This window comes from Muntiacus reevesi, chromosome 7 (assembly GCF_963930625.1).
Source record: "Muntiacus reevesi chromosome 7, mMunRee1.1, whole genome shotgun sequence".
Taxonomy (NCBI): domain Eukaryota; kingdom Metazoa; phylum Chordata; class Mammalia; order Artiodactyla; family Cervidae; genus Muntiacus; species Muntiacus reevesi.
In genome coordinates this window covers 3,403,804-3,426,341 of record NC_089255.1, presented here as the reverse complement: position 1 = coordinate 3,426,341, position 22,538 = coordinate 3,403,804, and the positions used below count along the sequence as shown (strand labels likewise).

The 22,538-nt window shown below is 37.6% G+C and overlaps 1 pseudogene; it reads right to left on the bottom strand.

The window, feature by feature from the left end:
- Positions 1-1,360: 1,360 nt before the first annotated feature.
- LOC136172489 (E3 ubiquitin-protein ligase RNF138 pseudogene) lies at positions 1,361-2,092 on the bottom strand (annotated as a pseudogene).
- Positions 2,093-22,538: the final 20,446 nt, after the last annotated feature.

Below are 22,538 nucleotides of genomic sequence, written 5' to 3'. Positions count from 1 at the left end.
TAAAAATATTAATGACCTCAGATATGCAGATGACACCACTCTTATGGCAGAAAGCAAAGAAGAACTAAAGAGCCTCTTTATGAAAGAGAAAGAGGAGAGTGAAAAAGGTGGCTTAAAGCTCAACATTCAGAAAACTAAGATCATGGCATCCGGTCCCATCACTTCATGACAAATAGATGGGAAAACAGTAGCAGACTCAGACTTCATTCATTTGGGCTCCAAATTCACTGCAGATGGTGATTGCAGCCATGAATTTAAAAGACACTTGCTCCTTGGAAGGAAAGTTATGACCAATCTAGACAGCATATTAAAAAGCAGAGACATTACTTTGTCAACAAAGGTCCGTCTAGTCAAGGCTATGGTTTTTCCAGGTGAGAGTTGGACTATAAAGAAAACTGAGCACTACAGAATTGATACTTTTAAACTGTGGTGTTGGAGAAGACTCTTGAGAGTCCCTTGGACTTCAAGGAGATCCAACCAGTCCATCCTAAAGGAGATCAGTCCTGAGTGTTCGTTGGAAGGACTGATACTGAAACTCCACTACTTTGGCCACCTGATGCAAAGAGTGGACTCATTTGAAAAGACCCTGATGCTGGGAAAGATTGAAGGCAGGAGAAGAAGGGGATGACAAAGGGTCAGATGGTTGGATGGCATCACCGATTTGATGGACATGAGTTTAGGTAAGCTCCAGGATTTGGTGATGGACAGGGAGGCCTGGTGTGCTGCAGTCCATGGGGTCACAAAGAGACGGACAGGACTGAGTAACTGAACTGAATGTAAAAAAGATAAAGAATTTGCTTTTCAGCATTATATTAAAGAAATATAATCCTTTTAATGCTTTTAAAGATAAAGTTTTAACTTTTAACTTATCAAAAGAATTTAAGTTTTTAGATGACCCACCTTTATTTTTCAATTAAAAATACTAAAACAATAGACTGAACTATGGGCTGCCCTCATAGCTCAGTTGGTAAAGAATCTGCCTGCAATGCAGGAGACCCCAGTTCAATTCCCGGGTTGGGAAGATCTGTTGGAGAAGTAATAGGCTACCCACTCCAGTATTTTTGGGCTTCCCCTGTGGCTCAGCTGGTAAAGAATCCACCTGCAACGCTGGAGACCTGGGTTTGATCCCTGAGTTGGGAAGATCCCTTGAAGAAAGGAACAGCTATCCACTCTAGTATTCTAGCCTAGAGAATTCCATGGACGGTATAGTCCATGGGGTTACAAAGAGTCAAACATGACTGAGCCACTTTCACTTTCAACTTTATTAATATATACATCAACTTATTGAAATGATGACTTCATACAGTTTTCTCCTTAAAGATGGCACTTTCAAGTACAAAGATGCAGACATCTACAGCCTTCAGATGTTCATTTTAAAAGATTCTTCAACAGCATTTTGATACTGTTTTCCTCATCTAGCAGAAGATTCAGAAATTCTCCATAATCAAACTGATGCCTTTGATTTAGATGATTAATGAAATTTCTAGTAATCTGGCTAGGATCTCCCCAAGCAAGAGATACACAAATAGGACACATCCCAGGAACTGTTCTGAAAGGTGATTACTGTTACAGGGATCCAGGAACTACTCTCCAGACATATCTGATTCTTGAACCAAAGGACACTTAAAAGTGGGATGCCCAGAAGAACTTGGATTCTCTTGGTAAGATTCTGTGTTATCAGCTGCAGACGTGTCCCTCTTATCACTGCCCCCTACTGAATCTCGAGAGATCTGAAGTTTGGAATGACAGAAGAAACACCATATTCATCTTGATACTTCTTATGAGATTTGTAATGATGTCTCATGCAGTAGAATTGAATCTATTTTGCACAGCATCTGTAGCTACCACAAAATTTCCTCATGATATTTTCAAGGTCTAAGGCCCATTCAGGACACACTCTCTCTCTCCTAGTTACATTTCCACGACAGAAGGGACAGTGTATTCTGCTTTCTCTCATTGCAGTCAGGAAACATTTTCTACAGGCCACCGTACACGCCACCGTACACATGGGCGTTTTGAACACCTCCTGACAGATGGGGCAGAAGAAAGCATCTTCGATATAGGATATGGCTGCAGAGAGCGCCTCATCCATGGCGGGGAATGGGGGATGAAGGAGACCGCAGGGGCAGTGGCCAAGGTTGTGGTGGCCAGGGTTCCGACCCCCTGCACCAATGCTGATATCTATGGTTCTTATCCCAATCCCTCTGTTTGAAATTTCTGCCCTAGTTCTAACAATCTGTGAACAATTGTTATTTCTAAGATCTATGTCTTTGATATCTTGTCCAGTACTGTCTCCTTCCTCGTGTTCCTCCAAGTTCAAGAGCTGCAATACTGGGAGAAATCTCACACCTTACAGAATATGCTTTGTTGTTGCTGTTTAGTCACTCAATTGTATCCAACTCCTTGCGACCCCAAGGAATATAGAATGCCAGGCTCCTCTGTCCATTGGATTTTCCAGGCAAGAATGCTTGAACGGGTTGTCACTTCCTTCTCCAGGGGATCTTGCTGACCCAGGAGTCAAGTTTGCGTCTCCTGCTTGACAAGCAGGTTCTTTAGCACTGAGCCATCTGGGAAGCCTTGAGAGGTCATGGTAGATGCTGACAAGTCCTTGGATGGTGAGTTTTTGCCCCAGCTGCCTGGATTCTCTACTCCTGTGCTCTGTCAGGATATCAGTTCAGTTCAGCCACTCAGTCGTGTCCAATTCTTTGCAACTCCATGGACTGCAGCACGCCAGGCCTCCCTGTCCATCACCAACTCCCCAGAGTTTACTCAAACTCATGTACGTTGAGTCGATGATGCCATCCAACCATCTCATCCTCAGTTGTCCCCTTCCCCTCCCACATTCAAGCTTTCCCAGCATCAGGGTCTTTTTGAATGAGTCAGCTCTTTGCATCAGGTGGTCAAAGAAGTGGAGTTTCAGCTTCAACACCAGTCTTTCCAATGAATATTCAGGACTGATTTCCTTTAGGATGGACTGGTTGGATCTCCTAGTTAGGGATGGATTAGGAACTCTCAAGAGTCTTCTCCAACACCACAGTTCAAAAGCATCAATTCTTTGGTACTCAGCTTTCTTCATAGTACAACTCTCACATCCATCCACAGCTTTTACTAGACAGACCTTTGTTGGCAAAGCAATGTCTCTGCTTTTTAATATGCTGTCTAGGTTGGTCATAACTTTTCTTCCAAGGAGTCACTGTCTTTTAATTTCATCACTGCAGTCACCATGAGCAGTGATTTTGGAGCCCAAAATAATAAAGTCTGTCACTGTTTCCACTGTTCCCCCATCTATTTGCCTTGAAGTGATGGGACTGGATGCCAAGATCTTAGTTTTCTGAATGTTGAGTTTTAAGCCAACTTTTTCACTCTCTTCTTTCACTTTCATCAAGAGACTCTTTAGTTCTTCTTCACTGTCTTCCATAAGGGTAATGTCATCTGCATATCTGAGGTTATTGATATTTCTCCCAGCAAACTTGATTACAGCTGTGCTTCATTCAGACCAGCATTTCTCATAATGTACTCTGATAATAAGTTAAATAAGCAGGGTGACAATATACAGCCTTGGTGTACTCGTTTCACTATTTGGAATCAGTCTGTTGTTCCATGTCTGGTTCTAAATGTTGCTTGTTGACCTGCATGCAGATTTCTCAGGATGCAGGTCAGGTGGTCTTGTATTCCCATATTTTTCATAATTTTCCACAGTTTGTCAAAGGCTTTAACATAATCAATAAAGCAGAAGTAGATGCTTTTCTGGAACTCTCTTGCTTTTTCAATGATCCAGTGGATGTTGGCAATTTGATCTCTGGTTCCTCTGCTTTTTCTAAATGTAACTTGAACATCTGGAAGTTCACAGTTCATGTTCTGTTGAAGCCTGGCTTGTAGAATTTTGAGCATTACTTTGCTAGTGTATGAGATGAGTGCAATTGTGCAGCAGTTTGAGCATTCTTTGGCATTGCCTTTCTTTGGGATTGGAATGAAAATTGACCTTTTCCAGTCCAGTGGCCACTGCTGAGTTTTCCAAATTTGCTGGCATATTGAGTGCCAAACTTTCACAGCATCATCTTTTAGGATTTGAAATAGCTCAAGTGGAATTCGATCACCTCCAGTAGCTTTGTTTGTAGTGATGCTTCCTAAGGCCCACTTGACTTCACATTCCAGGATGTCTGGCTCTAGGTGAGTGATCACATCATCGTGATTATCTGGGTCATAAAGATCTTTTTTGTACAGTTCTTCTGCTTCTTCATATCTTCTGCTTCTGTTAGGTCCATACCTTTCCTGTCCTTTATTGAGCCCACCTTTGCATGAAAAGTTCCCTTGGTATCTCTACTTTCTTAAAGAGATCTCTAGTCTTTCCCATTCTATTGTTTTCCTCTAATTCTTTGTATTGATCACTGAGGAAGGCTTTCTTATTCCTCCTTGATATTCTTTGGAACTCTGCATTCAAATTGGTATATCTTCTTTCTTTTCTCCTTTGCCTTTCTCTTCTCTTCTTTTCATAGCTGTTTTCATAGTTCCACAGACAACCATTTTGGTTTTTTGCATTTCTTTTTCTTGTGGATGCTCTTGATCACTGCTCCCTTTTCAGTGTCAAAAACCTCCATCCAAAGTTATTCAGGCACTTTGTCTATCAGATCTAATCCCTTGAATCTATTTGTCACTTCCACTGTATATTCATAAGGCAGCTGATTTAAGTCATACCTGAATGGTCTAGTGGTTTTCCCTACTCTGTTCAATTTAAGTCTGAATTTGGCAATAAGGAGTTCATGATCTGAGCCACAGTCAGCTCCTCATCTTTATTTTTGCTGACTGTAGAGTTTCTCCATCTTTGGCTGAAAAGAATATAATCAATCTGATTTCAGTTTGACCATCTGGTGATGACCATGTATAGTCTTCTCTTGCGGACCACAGCCTTGTCTACCTCAATGGAACTATGAGCCATGCCGTGTAGGGCCACCCAAGATGGACCAGTCATGGTGGAGAGTTCTGACAGAATGTGGTCCCCTGGAGAATGGAATGGCAAACCACTTCATTATTCTTGCCTTGAGAACCCCATGAACAGTATGAAAAGCCAAAAAGATAGGACACTGAAAGACGAATCCCCCAGGATGGCAGGTGCCCAATATGCTACTGGAGATCAGTGGATAAATAACTCCAGAAAGAATGAAAAGATGGAGCCAAGGCAAAAACAACTCTGAGATGTGGATGTGACTGGTGATGGAAGTCAAGTCTGATGCTGTAAAGAGCAATACTGCACAGGAACCTGGAATGTTAGGTCCATGAATCAAGGCAAATTGGAAGTGGTCAAATAGGAGATGGCAAGAGTGAACATCAACATTCTAGGAATCAGTGACTTAAAATGGACTGGAATGGGTGAATTTAACTCAGATGACCATTTTATTTACTACTGTGGGCATGAATCCCTTACAAGAAATGGAGTAGCCATTATAGTCAACAAAAGAGTTCAAAATACAGTACTTGGATGCAATCTCAAAGAGGACGGAATAATCTGTGTTTGTTTCCAAGGCAAACCATGCAATATCACAGTAGTCCAAGTAATGCACCGACCAATAATGCTGAAGAAGCTTAAGTTGAATGGTTCTATGAAGACCTACAAGACCTTCTAAAACACACCCAAAAAAGATGTCCTTTTTATTACAGGGGACTGGAATGCAAAAGCAAGAAGTCAAGAAATACCTTGAGTAACAGGCAAATTTGGCCTTGGAGTAAAGAATGAAGCAGGGCAAAGGCTAATAGAGCTTTGCCAAGAGAAAGCACTCATCAGGACATTAAGGAGGTCCTTTTTTGGACCATAATTGGACTGTTATCAGATGGCTGTCTATTACTCAAATCTTTCTTCCTGACAGTCTCTGCTCCACATGAATGTGCAGGTTTAGTATCAAATCCTGATTCCACCCTGTCTGTCACACATCATTGCTTTTATTTGTCCTATTCAGTTATATCATCATTCTCTAGGCTAAGAAGATTGAAAAAAAGTGCTTCTTTGGAGAAGAGATGCTAGGATGGCCCCAGTTATCCCCACCTCCCGATATCCCAGGTCCTTGTACAATCTCCTTGGAGTGTTGGCAGGACCTGTGATTTGTTTCTAAGCAGGGGAAAAAGGCAAAGTGGATGAGAAATCATTTCATTGATTATGTTACATGCAACTGTAACTTCCTTCTTGTCAGATAACTTTCTCTACTGATTCTATCCTGTCCACTGATTTACTCACTGTTGGTTTTGAGTAAGTAAGTTGCCATATGCAGTATCCTACATGACAAAGAGCTCAGGGAAGCCTTCAGCTAACAGGCAGCAAGGAGCTGATATTCTTCAATAAGGAAATGGATAAACAAGCTCTAATATATCCATATGATAGAATACAATTCAGCGATTTTAAAAAAGAATGAGGTATCAACTCACTTTAAGACAGGGGAGATTCTTAACTGCTGATCAGTATTGGTGAGTGAAAGAAATCAGTCTCAAAGCCTACGTACTGTATAATTCCATTTGTATAATGTTATCACAAACACAAAACTAAGACAGTGAACAGGTCGGTGACAGGTGAAGATTTGGAGGGGGGCTGTATCAGTGAAGTGGAAGAGATTTTTTGGTGCAACTCAACTATATTGTATTATACAGTAATGGTGTATACATGATCCTACACATTTGTCAAAACCCATGGAATTTTCGGGGGGACTGAATTTTAAAGTATGTAGATTTTTAGAAAGTCATTTAGGAGTCCAGGGAATCCCAGAATGGATACGCAGACTATGACAAAAGAATATGCTTTCCAAATGTATACAACTGTGGGAATTAAGGCAAGAAAATACAGGCCTAAGTAACTTTGGAAACAAGCAGAGTTTGTAAGACTAAAGACAAAAGGAACTACACATAACCACTGCCCTCTAGTCTAAGGGTATAGACAAACACATCTGAAATCACTATTCATGTATACTAGAATCAAACACTTAAGTAAATGAATAGCTGGTGATAGAAGCCAGGTTTCTCTCTGCTTAAGTGAGAGATCACAGAGAAGAACTAAGAAAAGCCTAGATTGATCCACGTGATACTGAATCATAGGTGGATGTATAAGAATGAACTCATGTTTAGCTTAATACAGATATAGCTGGATGTATAGACCTAGGTATGTGTATATTAATGGGTTCCTATACACACATGTATTATATTGTTTTGTCTACTAAATGGATCTGATAGCAATAACAAAACACCAGCTATAGATTTCTAACTACATCTTCCAATAATGGAGAAATGGAGATGGAAACACACAAGATGAGCATTTTGTGATGCCAGAAAGTAAGGAATTGCTAAATAATAGTAACAGTGACTATTACATAATAGGATTATACTAGGGGGACAGGAGGCAAATGAAGGAGTGCCCAATATCCAAAGTTGGAATAATTAAGAGCAAAATATCAAACAGTAGTACTGGATTATAAACCAAAAGATATAGTAAACAAACATAAACATACAAGAGGCTATATTGATATAACTGAATGAATAAATGACAATCAAACCAACTGTGCAGAAAATTCCAAATAATCAAGGTGGATACTCTACCCTTAAGGAGATAGGAGGATAACTTTACACTCCCTGAAGTGTGAACTGACAGAGTAACTTTCTTCCAATGAGTATGGTATGCAAAAGAGGAAGGAATGACTACAGTGGAGAAACCTGACAAAGAGCACAAGCCAGATGATTAAGATTAACATCAGCAATAAGTCATGTTAGCAGGATGTGCCTTTGATACGAGGTGTTAAGATGGGCACTTTACCTTTGTGATCATCCTCCCCAAATCCTAGAAACACAGTCTAACTCATAAAAAAGGAAATGCCTACAAAACACTGGTCTAGTACTCCTCAAAACTATCAAAGGCATCAAAAACATGAAAAATTCTGAGAAATGGTCATAGTCAAGAGAAGCTTAAGGGTACAGAGCAACTAAATATGATACTTTGGATGGGCTCTGGGAAAGTAAAAAAAGACATTAGGTAAAAACCAAGAAAATACGAGTAACATATGGACTTAATTAATGATACTGTATCAGTATTGGTTCATTAATTATGACAAATGTACCATACTAACATAAGATATTAATAACATGAGAAATTGAGTGTGGGGTATATGGAACTGTATTATCTCTGCAATGTCTCTGTAAATCTAAATCTACTCTCACATAAAAAAGATAATTTCAAAACAAGATAAGCCAGACACTGAGAGAAAATATGAGCAGTGTATATATGTGATAAAGAACTTATTCACAATATTTTAAGAACTCTAAAATTCAACAATTAAAAACAATTCAATTTTTTAAATGGCCTAAAATCTTGAACAGACACTACAAAAAAAAAGAACACATGTGAGTGGCCAGAAAGTCAGAAAACATCACTAGCCTGAGGGAATGCAAACTAAAGCCATCAGGAGATAGCGCTTTACAGCCCTGGAATAGTTCAAAGTGAGAGACTGCCACCAAGTAAGTACTGATGAGGATGCGAAGCAACTGCAACTCCCATCCACTGATGATGGGAGTGTGAGAGAAATAAACCACCTGGGAAGGCTCTTTGACAATTTATTATAACTTTAAATGGATACCTGCTTCATGATCTAACGCAACGGCAGAAAGCAAAAAAGAACTAAAGAGCCTCTTGATGAGAATGAAACAGGAGAGTGAAGAGCTGGCTTAAAACTCAACATTCAGAAAAGTAAGATCACGGCATCTGGTCCCATCACCTCATGGCAAATAGAAGGGAAAAAAGTGCAAACAGTGACAGATTTTATTTTCTTGCGCTCCAAAATCACTGTGGACAGTGACTACAGCCACAAAATTAAAAGATGCTTGCTCCTTGGAAGGAAAGCTATGACTAACCTAGACAGTGTATTAAAAAGTGGAGACATCACTTTGTTGACAAAAGTCTGTGTAGTCAAAGCTATGATTTTTCTAGTAGTCATGTATGGATGTGAGAGTTGGACCATAAAGAAAGCTGAGCACCAAAGAACTGATGCCTTCAAACTGTGCTGCTGGAAAAGACTCTTGAGAGTCCCTTGGACAGCAAGATCAAAGCAATCAATCCTAAAGGAAATCAACCCTGAATATTCATTGAAAGAACTGATGCTGAAAATGAAGTTCCAATACTTTGGCCACCTGATGCGAGCAGCTGACTCATTGGAAAACACCCTGTTGCTGGGAAGATTGAGGACAACAGAGGGTGAGATGGTTGGATGGCATTGCCAACTCAATGAACATGAGTCTGAGCAAACTCTGGGACCTAGTGAAGGACAGGGAAGCCTGGCATTCTGCAGTTCATGGGGCTGCAAAGAGTCAGACATGACTTAGTCACTCAACAACAACAAACTTATGATCCAGTAGTTTCACACACATTTACGCAAGTGTATGAAGACAAATGTCCACAAAATATTTTATGAGATTTCTAAGACATTTAGAAGACTGTTGATTGAAATTTTAGCTAAAAAAGCCCCAGAGTAAAAATAATCTGTCACCTGATAGAATTGATAAACAAATTTTGGTCTATTCATTCAATGACATATTGCTCAACAATTAAAAAATAATAATAAACAAACTGATGCATGCCACAAGATCAATGAATCTCACAAACATTATATTGAGACACATAAACCCAAATACCCCTCCAAAAATATAATTATTCCTTTCACATCAAGTTCAAGAAAAAGGAGAAAGCAATCTGTTAAAGAAGTAAAAATGTGCTGGAAATTGATTGGAAGAGGGCACAAGGGAACTTTCAGTGTAATGAAAATATTCTAAATCTTGATAATGTTGTTGAATACTTGGGCAAAACTTGCCAAATTATAAACTTAAGTTCTGTACAGTTCACTGTGCACACATTTTGCTTCAATTAAAACAGACAAGAGACACTGTGAACAATTTTATGGAGATAAATTGGACAATATAGATGAAATTAATTTCTTCCATCTGGAAAAGAACCCTTAGCAAACCACCAATAGTGGCAGACCACAAATCTAACAAAGTGTTGCTAACAAACAAACAGAAGACATCTTACTGGTGGAATATAAAAATCTTTCCCATTGAGTTTTCCCCTATTACCATACTTACAAGAAGTTCTGCTAAAAACCAGGTCTATTCTACACTACCCTGGAGAGCCTATCTAGAAAAAGAAATACAAGGTATGAAGAGTAAGGCTATTGGATAGTCTATATACAATATTAGAAAATAAAATTTCAAAACAATATAATGTCTAATAGCTTTAAGTTTCCTTAAATAATTTGTAATACATCTTATGAAAGAAATGGAGATGATACTGTAAAATATCACTGAGAGAAATTAGAGACCCAGATAAATGAAGTATTTTATATTATATCATATTATATTCAAGAAGACTCAGTATTGTTGTTTTCAACTGATGCCAATTGACACAGACATTCAATGTGGTGGCAGTGGCTTAGTTTCTAAGTTGTGCTTGACTCTTACCACCCCCATGGACTGTAGCCTGCCAGCCTCTGTCCCTGGGATTTCCCAGGCATGAATACTGGAGTGGGTTGCCATTTTCTCCTCCAGGGGATCCTCCTGACCCAGGGATTGAGCCCAGGTCTCCTGCATTGGCAGGCAGATTCTTTACCACTGAGCCACCAGGGAAATCCACATTCAATTCTAAACAAAATTTCAGCAGTTTTATTTCGGGTGGAAGTTGGCAAGCTCATTCTAAAATGCAAGTAACACAAACTATGAATACTAGGAAAGGACATAGAGAAAACAAACTTGAAACAATGCTCTATTGGCTTAAGAATAGACAAACAGACCATTGGAACAAAACGGAGAGTTCTGAAGCCTCCACGTGAATGGTTACCTTTACAACAAAAATGCCACAACAGTGCAAAAGGAAGTAATGGTTTTCCAATAAATGGTGCTAGATTATTTTGATACTTACATGGGAGGGAAAATATCTTGGCCCTTAGATTTTATACACAAAAATCAGTTTTGGATGGACTGAAGACTTAAATGTGAAAGGTAAAACTTGAAAGTTTATAAAAAATTACACAGAAGAATATCTTTGTGACTTTGCAACTGTGGAAGATTCTTAAACAAGAGAGAAGTAGCATCAGGCACAAACAAAAAGGTTGATAAGTTGGACTCCATTAAAATATAAAATTCTGTTCATCAAAATTTACTGGTGTTTCGAGAGAACAGCATTGAAACATGTATATTATCTATGGTGAAACAGCTCACCAGCCCAGGTTGGATGCATGAGACAAGTGCTCGGGCCTGATGCACTGGGAGGACCCAGAGGGAGCGGGTGGAGAGGGAGGTGGGAGGGGGGATCGGGATGGGGAATACGTGTAACTCTATGGCTGATTCATGTCAATGTATGACAAAACCCACTGAAATGTTGTGAAGTAATTAGCCTCCAACTAATAAAAATAAATAAAAAAATAAAATAAAATAACATAAAATCACAAAAAAAAGAGAATAAGAAGATATACCACAAAGTAGAAGATGCTTTCAATACATATATCTGAATAAAGACTTATAGAACATATATTTTATAAATCAGTCAGAGAAAGCAGGCATTTTTAAAGAGCTAAAGTATGGAACAGGAATTTCACCACAAAAAAGATATTCAAATGACCAATAAACAAACATAAAGATACTTAATTTCATTAGTCATCCAGGAAATTTAAACTAAACTAACAATAAAATACGTTATGCACCTGCCAAAACAGTTTAAAGTAAAACAGAACAATACCAAGTGTTTGTGAGGATGTGGAGTACCAACAACTCTCATAAATTGCTGTTATGATTTTAAATTACTACAATAATTTTGAAATTCATATTATCACTTGGGAAAACTTTTTGATAACTCAGTACAGACTAAAACTGTACATATGTGAATCCTATGTGCTAACAATTCCACTCCCAGAGATATACTCTACATCAATGAATGTACACATACAACAAAACACTTGTACAAGAATCCTTATTTCAGCATTCTTTCTAATTTAAAAAAACTGAGAACTAGAGGCCTGGTGTGCTGCAGTTCATGGGGTCACAAAGAGTCGGACACAACTGAGCGATTGAACTGAACTGAGAACTGTACAATGGACAAATTGTAAAAAGCAATTCAAGCAATGGAATATTACATGGCAATGAAAGAGATCAAAGCACTGCAACATGGAACAAGATCTATAAATCTCACAGACATAATCTTGAGCTAAAAAGGGCAAAAATAGTAGAGTCCATTTTCTACCGTTCCATTTATATTAAGTTCTAAAACAGACAAACCAATCCATATTGATAGAAGTTCTTAGAAAAGTGATTCCTTTTATGGGGTTGTTGCTGACTGGAGGGAACAAGGAGGAGGCCCATGGAGGTGTTAGTATTCCCTTTCTTGATATAAGTGCTGGTGACACTGATTCTACATATATAAAACATATTTTTGTGCAGTATTATATTTTGTGTCAATTAAAACATATACCAGAAAAGTGTACAAATCATCCCAGAAGCGAGATATATTTGACTTATATGCTGTTAAATGCCTAGAATCTTAGCAGAATTTATGTTCCATTTTTGAACCAACACCTGAAACCCAGTATTTTCCAGGAGGATGAATGATCAAACAACTACTTCAGAGACAAGAACTGCCGTTAAAGCAATTTCCAGTACCCCTGCCTTGTCTCAGGAAGTTTGTGGCAAGTTACTCCATGAACAGAATAACTAAATACCAAATGACACAAATAGAACGTTACTCCTGTACTCAACAATTATGTTGTTAAGCTTAGAAATGATTATATTGTGACAAAATTATCACTGACTCAACTTATCTTTCTTACTATTGGTTATTTTGTGATGATTTAGCTCCAGTTTTGAATCTTGACCATCAGACCACAGATGTTTTAAAGTAAAGGCCTAAAACATCATGGTTTTAAAGGTTTATTGTACTGAAAGGAACTAAGTAAAGATTTTAAACTCACACTTTTGAAATATTTACTTGATAAAATAAAAGAAAGTCTCAACCTTGGCTTTGTAGTCCTTGGAAATGGATTCTGGTTTTTCTGTTGATTACCTACATCTACATTCACATATATACATAGAAATGGTGATTTATTTTATTTTTCCTACCTGTCTGTACCTTCCAAGTTGTATTTTCTCTACAAATTTGGTCTTGCAAGATCAGTCATATAAACTAGATGCTCTCTACAACACTGTGGTTTTAATTCTGGCAAGGCTACCAGCTGTACAGTGATGTTCTAGGACAGGAATGCAGAAAATAATTAGCTCGTCTTTACCAGGTGAGGCTAGCAGAGAGGAGCACTCACTTCAAATCTTCCTTTTCTTAATAAAATTGCTACTGTTTATTCATATATCAGCATCACTGGTCTTCACTAAGTGCTACTGACATTAGGGTTTAATCACTTTAGGGGAAGATGTTAAGAAATAACAACCTCTAAATATGTCAGCAATGTAGTTTCTAAACCACGGTCCCTGGACCATTGCGTCAAAACATCTATGATACTAACTGTGAATTCAGTTCCTCCCGGTGCCATGGAGACAGGCCCTGGGAACCTAAAACTCAACAAATCCTCGGGTGATTCTTATTTTTATTGCCGCTAAAGTTTGAGAATCACTTTTTTGGGTCTTATTAGAGGTTTGTAATCACATACCAGAGAGCCAAACCATAATCTATTAATCAAGGTCTCCAGCTGCTGGCTTAGGGCCTTTATGAAGGCCTAATTCCTCAACTGTGGTCTCCAGACCCACAAAAGCAACATCACTGAAGAACTCATAAGGCCCCACCCAGAGCTACTCAATCAGAACCTGTGGGGATGAGGTTCAGAAATGTGTTCTAACAGGCTTTCTGGTATTTTGATACATACTAAGGTTTCCAGACCATGGTCCTAAAAAATGGTGACAACTCCTGTATCTTCCACATATTACTGAGCTACACTGCCTCTATATGTATGTGTTTCCCTTGCCAGAGGACACCCAAACAGCAAACAAAGCCAGAAATGATTCTTGGTACTGCGCTTCCAAAGAGTTCCATGGGACTGCTCTCAGAAACGTGCATATTTTCCTCCTAACATTGTGGAGACTGAGAGAGAAACTGTGCCTTGACCTTTAAGCACCTACTTATAATTTACTACCAAGTAAATACAATTGCTTTCCCAAGACTGCTATTTTTCTGTGTTCTAGAGAAATCTTCAGTTGATTCAAGAAAAATATTACTTTTTTTCATTCTGAAGATTAAGTCTACATGTGACCTTTGGTGTTCTAAACTGCCTCTCCCTAAGAATTCATCCCTACATTTTTAGGAGACAGAACAACAAAAGTAATGAAGTGATTCCTTGAGACTGCAAACCTCTGTAACAGTTTCTTCTTGTTCTGGAGAAGAATTCATTGGCACCCATACTTCTAAATCTACTCTTCTCCTGAGCCCATGAGGATTGATATTATCACAAAAAGGATACAGAGGGATAAACTCATGAATTTAGATGTTTCTGCTAGCCACTGTCCTAATTTATTATGCTCTTTTTCTTCTAGATTTAAAAATTGTTAAAATTTAAAATAAAACTTGTTTAAATTATTAAAATACAGAAAAGTACAAATAAAGCACTATGACCTATGATCATTAACAATCTATCCTGCTATCCAATCAACTCACTTTTTATAAACTAGAATCTAATGCATATAGTAAAAAAAAAAAAAAACTAAAGCAGTGAAAAGTTTAAAATTAAACGTCACTACTCTTCCTACAAACTCAGTCACAGTCAACAGATTAACATGTATAGTTTCAGGAAAAAATAGCATACCTTTTGTTTATATAAGGGGAATCATATTACGCATATTCTTGGCAGACTATTTAAAACACATCACCAGTCCCCTTAAAAGATATAGCATTTATCTAATACAGAAGCAGACAGAACTTCAATTTTACAAATACTAAAAATGAAAAAGGAGACAGAACCAATAAAAGGGACTTAAAAATAAGTATTTTAAGAAAATTTTCTATGCAATTCAATGCGAAATAGAAAAATTCTTAGAAACATATAACCTACCAAGACTGAATCAAGAACAAATAGAAAATTCAAATAGATCATTACTAGTAGAGACTATATCAGTCATCAAAAGCCTCCAACAAAGAAAAGCCCAGGAAGACATGGCCTCACTGGTAAGTTTTACCAAACATTTAAAGAATTAACATCAATCCTTCTCAAACTCTTCATAAAAAAAATCAAAGAGGAAGGAACACTCCCAAACACATTTTATGAGGTTAGAAAAGGACACAATAGAAAACTACAGACCAATATCCCTGATGAATATAGACACGAAAATTCTCAATAAAATACTAGCAACTGAATTCAGCAGTACACTAAAAGGATCATTTACTATGATTAAAAATCCAACATATACAATACAATCACTGTGATAAATCACACGAGCAAAATGAAAGAAAAGAACAGTATGATCATCTCAATGGACACAGAAAAAATATTTGACAAAATTCAACATCCATTATTAATAAAAACTCTTATACTAGGAATAGAATGAACATATCTCAACATCGTAAAGGCCATCTATGACAAAGCCACAGCTAATGTTATGTTCAGTGGTGAAGCTAAAGGCTTTTCCTCTAAGATGAGAAACAAGATAAGGTCCTGTTCAATACAGTACTAGAAGCCCTAGCTAGAATAACCAGGCAAGAAAAAGCAACAAAAGACAGCAAAATGGGAAAAGTAGTAGTGAAATTGTCTCTATTTGCACAACATGAAATTATATATTAAAAAAATCTTAAAGGTTCAACAACAACAAAATTCATTAGATCTAATCAATGAGTTCAGGAGACTTGCAGAATACAAAAATAATATGCAAAATTAACACAGTTTCTATCCAACTCTGAAAAATAAAAAAACATTTTCCAAAAAATCAAAAATTGAACCCATTTACAATAGCATCAAAAATAACAAAATAAGAATAAATCTAACTAAAGAGGTGTAAGATTTCTACTTGGAAAATTTCAAGATAATAATGAAAGAATTCAAATAAACAAATAGAAAAGTACCTCACATTCATGGGTTGGAAGAATTAATATTGGTTAAAATGGTAATATTACCAAAGCCACCTGTAGATTCAATGCAATCCTTAGCACGATTTCAATGACTTTTTTTTTTTTAAAACAAAAGTAGAAAAACACACAGAGTCAGACATGACTGATGTGACTTAGCAGCAGCAGCAGCAGAAAAACACTTTTAAAAACGGAAACACAAAAGACCCTGAATAGCCAATGAAGGGATCCAAAAATAAAAGTGAAATCGGTGCATTTATGGGAAAATAAGTTGAATTTAAAAGAATTACCATAAAAGCTTGTCTGGACAGATTCTTTCCAATCATTAAGGAAAAAATAATTCTCACATTAGGACCTCTCTGGTGACTCAGTAGTGAAGAACCCACCTGCTTTCGATCCCTGGGTTAGGAAGAACCCCTGGAGAAGGAAATGGCAACCCACTCCAGCATTCTTGCCTGGGAAATCCCATGGACAGAGGAGCCTGGCGGGCTACAGTCCATGAGGTTGCAAAAGAGTCTGACATGACTTAGCAACAATTCTCATGTTACATCATGTGAATTACCAGATCACAGAAAAAGATAAATTATAAAGTATAATTGGTGTACAAGAATTTGGCAAACTCAAACAGAAACAAGAGTTATTAAAAAAAATCTAACTCATCCATATGCTGAAGGAATAAAAAACTAAGACCAATTAGGTTTTACTCAATGAATTACAAAGTGTTTCATTAGTAGGACATTTATTATCACAGCTTATCATACAAACCCCACTAGACTCTAATCCCCAAGAAGGCAGGATCCAGAACCTTTGGAGTTGTTTTTTGTTTTTTTTTTTTAATCCCTATAAGTATATTTAGTGGCAAGTACAGTGCCTGGGACAAAAGAGGATTTCAATAAATATTTCATAAAGTAATGGTTCAATCAATTACTGAATAAGTTAATCAAAAAAAAAAAAATCAAAGGAGTTTGAGAAAGAACATCTAAGCCAAATCAGCAGCAATATCACACTGAACAAAAGATTTCTGAACATATTCTTCTCATTCATGAGATCAAGTCAACAATAGCTATTAATATACATATATATCACCAATAGTTATTTATATATATATCAACAACATATATATATAGCAACAATAGCTATTAATTATAAAGCATTTCTTGAATTAAGCCAAGAAAGAAGAGGTATAATACTGATAAGTAGGAGAAAATTATTTGCAAATAATTTACTTGCAGTAATAATTATTACTTAATTATTTATCTAGATAATCCAAGAAAATTGTTTTTAAAAAATCAAATGAAAAGGATTAGCAGTCATAGCAAACTACTGACATTAGAAACTAGAGGCTGGGTACATGGATGTTCACTGAAAAATGTTTTCAATTTTTCAGTATGTTTGAAACTTTTCATAGTAAAGTGTTGGGAAAAAAAAGATTAGACCTAATAATATATTTCAGCAGCAGGATAAGTTCAAAAGAAAATCACAGGTTGAACAACCACACTATAAACACAGTAACAACTTTGAAAAGATAAGAGATGATCATATTTGACTAATATATATATAATCTCTAAGAATAACCATAACAAAATAATAACATAGCTAAAAGAAGATTTTAAAATTTTTATCCAACAAAGACAAAGGAACTAAAAATACACTACCAAGCAAAACCAGTTGAGAACTGAGATTTACTTAGACATTCAAGAACTTCCTTCAGGACTATCTTTTATTCCTGAAAATTTCACAAACATAACAACAAAAAAAAAGAAAGCAACTATGACAACCCATTAGCAACAAATTATCCTGGTATTTGGACAGCCAAATTAATGTGAAATATATTTGATATTTTAAAATAAAATTAGAAAATAATTTGATTAGATGAAAGCAGTATTACATAAACATTGTTATAAATCGGAACATAATTTATCTTGATTTTTTTTTTAAGACTCAAGATGGACTCATGTCATTTTATCAGTGCAAAGCTGTTTGCCTTACAGACAATTTGTATCGACTGTAACAGGAAGCATACCAGAACAGAAGCAAACAGGACCCTGTCAAAGAAAATGGAATGCTTTTGCTCTTAGCTTCTCTGTTTTGCCTTTAGCTTTTGCATAAGCAGGGATATCATATCCAGATCAAACATCTTTCTGTAATAATTATCTAAATTTCAGTTATATATATTGATGGAGACTTCAATAACCAAAACACCTCTGAAGATGAACTGCAGGCAATCCGCAGATTTTGTGGGTGTGCAAAGACAAGGACACAGCTGCTGTCCTCTGCAACCGACAAGCGCTGGTCTAGAGTGATGATAGTCTGAGACTGCATCGTAGTGTAGCTGCCAGCCGAACATCTCCCAGGGCACACAGCTGCACTTGTGATGAATAAATCTACTGTAACTTAAGGTGTCCCTTAATGAACCGGAGAAGACAGGGTAAGTGATACCACACAAAGTTACTTAACCTTTTGCAGCCTCTTAGTTTTTCTGGTCATTTCTTTGTTTCTGCAGCAGAACTATTTCTACTCTTCAAGCATCGTCTTCTGTCTTCACCTCAAGAGCTTGCAATTAAGTTGGCCTGAACAATCTTCATCCATCTCTTTCCTCTGCCTTTGCTTTCTTTAGCCTGTCATTTTCATTCGGGTCTCAGAGTAGATGACATATGTTCCTAGGAAACGTCCCGCATGCTCCAGACCCTCCTACATTCTCCCACAGAAACCCGTCACGTTGCCTTTATCAACTGTCATTTGCCTCTTCGTATGTGGACTGTCCTCTCTAGATAAGAAGTTTCAGAGGTCTAGGAGTCTTTTGTCTTTTTCACTATTTTATTTCAAGGAACCAGGGTATTGCAAACTATGCTTTCACTTTTGCTTTGCAAACCACAGGTGGTGCCGGTTCCATAAACAGTCATAGAACGGTGACACCTAGAGACATGTGGGAACAACCTGTGATGTCTCCTCTATAATCCTATCATGTCGAAGTCCTAATACACATTTGTGGGATGAATGAATATCGAGCCAAAGTTTCCCTAAAATTCTTTCAATTCTAAAATTCTACAACTATTCATGACATTTATAAAACAGATCTCAGTATAAACTACAAAAACTGCCAAATTGTATCCACAAAACTTACACATACTCAGTTCAAAATTTATAGGTACATTCAATTTTACTGTAAGATCACCCCCCTCTCAGCCCTCTAAGTCATCACAGAGGAACTATTATTTTTAGAGTAAATTCAGTCCTTTGAAGAAAAGTCTAATCCACAGTAAAACTTCTTCAAGTCATTTATATTTTAATATAAATGAATTTGTCAAGTTGTGAAATTTTATAGCTAGGAGAAATATTAGTGAACTGATGGAAGATTTCAATGACAGAATTTTATCTGGCACATCAAACGCTTAGTGTATGATCTGACAATGGGCGTAATGTCCGATTCAAGACTGGAATCAAATTCCTGCTTCATGTTTCACGCCAGGTTCATGATACCACAGAACCTTTTTTCTTCTTTGAGAAGCCCTCCATGAGGAGGAGGTATGAGAGGCTGAACAATGGCCTCCAAAGCTACGTGGACACTTGCTAGTCCCTGGAACCTATGGATATTACCTTACATGGTGAAAAGGGGCCTTGAAGTTACAATTAAAGACCCTGAGATGGTGAAATTACCAAAGTGGGGCCAGTGTAAATCACAAGGGTCCTTAAAAGAGGGAGACAGCAACGTCAGGGAAGGCCCAGGAATGAAGCAGAGGATAAAAAAGCTGACCAGCCAAGGAAGGAAGACAGCATCTAGAAACTGGAAAAGGCAAGGAAATGGATTCTCTAGATTATCCAGAAGAAATTAGGCTGCCATTAGTTAGGCTTCCTAACATAAGTTAGGCAGCTAGGCTGCCACTGATTTGCTTGTATCTCTGTAAAATTTATTTTCGACTTCTGAACTGTAACATAATAAATGTGTATTATTTTAAGCCCCTAAGCTTATGGTACTTTGTTACAGTAGCAAAAAAGAAAACAATATAGGAAGTTGGAGGAAGCCTAGGGCACTAGAGGCCAATTAGCATAAAATCGCAGGCCCTGGGTGGCAAAGAGTCGGACAGGACTGAGGGAGTTAACAATCATCACCAGGGAGGTGGTGACAACTGACAAAGATGACTCACTTGATAGATTTGGGTGGAACTAGTGACCAGACCCAGAGCTTAAGGCAGAACAGAGGTTCTAATTAAAGAATTTGTATTCCAATACTTGAAATGGATGGGAACTTTACCTGCTTTACCAATGAGGCATGGATGAATGTTAAAGATACACAAGTAACACTCGTGACTCACCAACTACAGGACACAGTTTTCCAGCAGTGCTAATGAATTTTCACAGATAACGCAACACTCTTTGCTTTTATTTCCCCTTGAGATGCTAGAATTCATTTACAGGCCAGTGTGTAATCTGAACAGACTGAAATTGATTGGACTCTGTGGGGACCACCTGCCCAACCACAGCTACGTCCTGCCGTGTGAAAACTAAGGTACACCAATATTTACCTGGCAGTGTCAACTGTGGGTGGGGGGGAGTTTTCTTAACAGTTGATTGCAAAAAGAATTTTTTACCAAGTCTAAGCATTAAACTAGGTCTACCCTTTAGAACTGGAGAAGGAAATGGCAACCCACTCCAGTATCCTCACCTGGAGAATCCCATGGACAGAGGAGCCTGGCAAGGGGTCACATGGGGTCGTAAGAGTTGAACATGACTTAGCAACCAAACCACCACCACCCATTAGAAGGAATACATTCAGGATCCATTTGTAGCAAGAGATTTAAGAGCCCGAGCACAGACTCAGACAGACCTGTTTTCAAAATCGATGCTCATCTACTTATGAGCCGGGTAATGCTGGGCCAGTTACTTGCAGTCACTTGGTCTCTATGAATCAGTTTCCTCACTTATAAAATGGAAATAACAGCAGAACCTGCTTCAATAGGGTAATGAAGTGATTACATGGGATACGGTACAGAAAGTATTCTTGGCTCAGCTGCTATTATTTGGGGTTACCCTCTATAGCATTAAAAATGAAGTTCTGTCTTTGAGCTGGTTTTCATTCAGCTTGGTGGACCCTTAGATTTTCTGTGGCAGAGGCTCCGGGGACTTCCTGCTGAAGAATGAAACCTGCAGGGCTGTGGATTCTGCCCTCCCATCAACTTTCATTAGAGCTGATACGTGTTAGTCCAATAGAGAGGCTCAACAACACTTCTATGCATACACTAAGGGAGAATTTCCCTCCCTGCCGTTTCTTCCCTGTTCCCGTCTGCATCAAGCACATGTCCCCATCTTACTCTCCTCCTGCTCCTACAGGTTTATACAGAGTCCCAAACAGAAATACCTGCGAGGAACAGAAGGAACATACCTCAACATAATAAAAGCTATATATGACAAACCGACAGCAAGCATCACCCTCAATGGTGAAAAATTGAAAGCATCTCCTCTGAAATCAGGAACAAGACAAGGATGCCCACTCTCACCACTGCTATTCAACACAGTGTTGGAAGTTTTGTCCACAGCAATCAGAGCAGAAGAAGTAAAAGGAATCCAGATAGGAAAAGAAGAAGTGAAACTCTCTCTGTTTGCAGATGACATGATCCTCTACATAGAAAACCCTAAAGACTCTTCCAGAAAATTACTAGAGCTAATCAATGAATATAGTAAAGTTTCAGGATATAAAATTAACACACAGAAATCCCTTGCATTCCTATATACTAACAATGAAAAAACAGAAAGAGAAATTAAGGAAACAATACCATTCACCATTGCAACAAAAAGAATAAAATACTTAGGAGTATATCTACCTAAAGAAATAGAAGACCTATACATAGAAAACTATAAAACACTGATGAAAGAAATCAAAGAGGACACAAACAGATGGAGAAACATACCGTGTTCATGGATTGGAAGAATCAATATTGTCAAAATGGCTATTCTACCCAAAGCAATATATAGATTCAATGCAATCCCTATCAAGCTATCAATGGTATTTTTCACAGAACTAGAACAAATAATTTCACAATTTGTATGGAAATACAAAAAACCTCAAATAGCCAAAGTAATCTTGAGAAAGAAGAATGGAACTGGAGGAATCAACCTGCCTGACTTCAGACTCTACTACAAAGCCACAGTCATCAAGACAGTATGGTACTGGCACAAAGACAGAAATAAAGATCAATGGAACAGAATAGAAAGCCCAGAGATAAATCCACATACCTATGGACAACTTATCTTTGACAAAGGAGGCAAGGATATACAATGGAAAAAAGACAACCTCTTTAACAAGTGGTGCTGGGAAAACTGGTCAACCACTTGTAAAAGAATGAAACTAGAACACTTTCTAACACCATACACAAAAATAAACTCAAAATGGATTAAAGATCTAAATGTAAGACCAGAAACTCTAAAACTCCTAGAGGAGAACATAGGCAAAACACCCTCCGACATAAATCACAGCAAG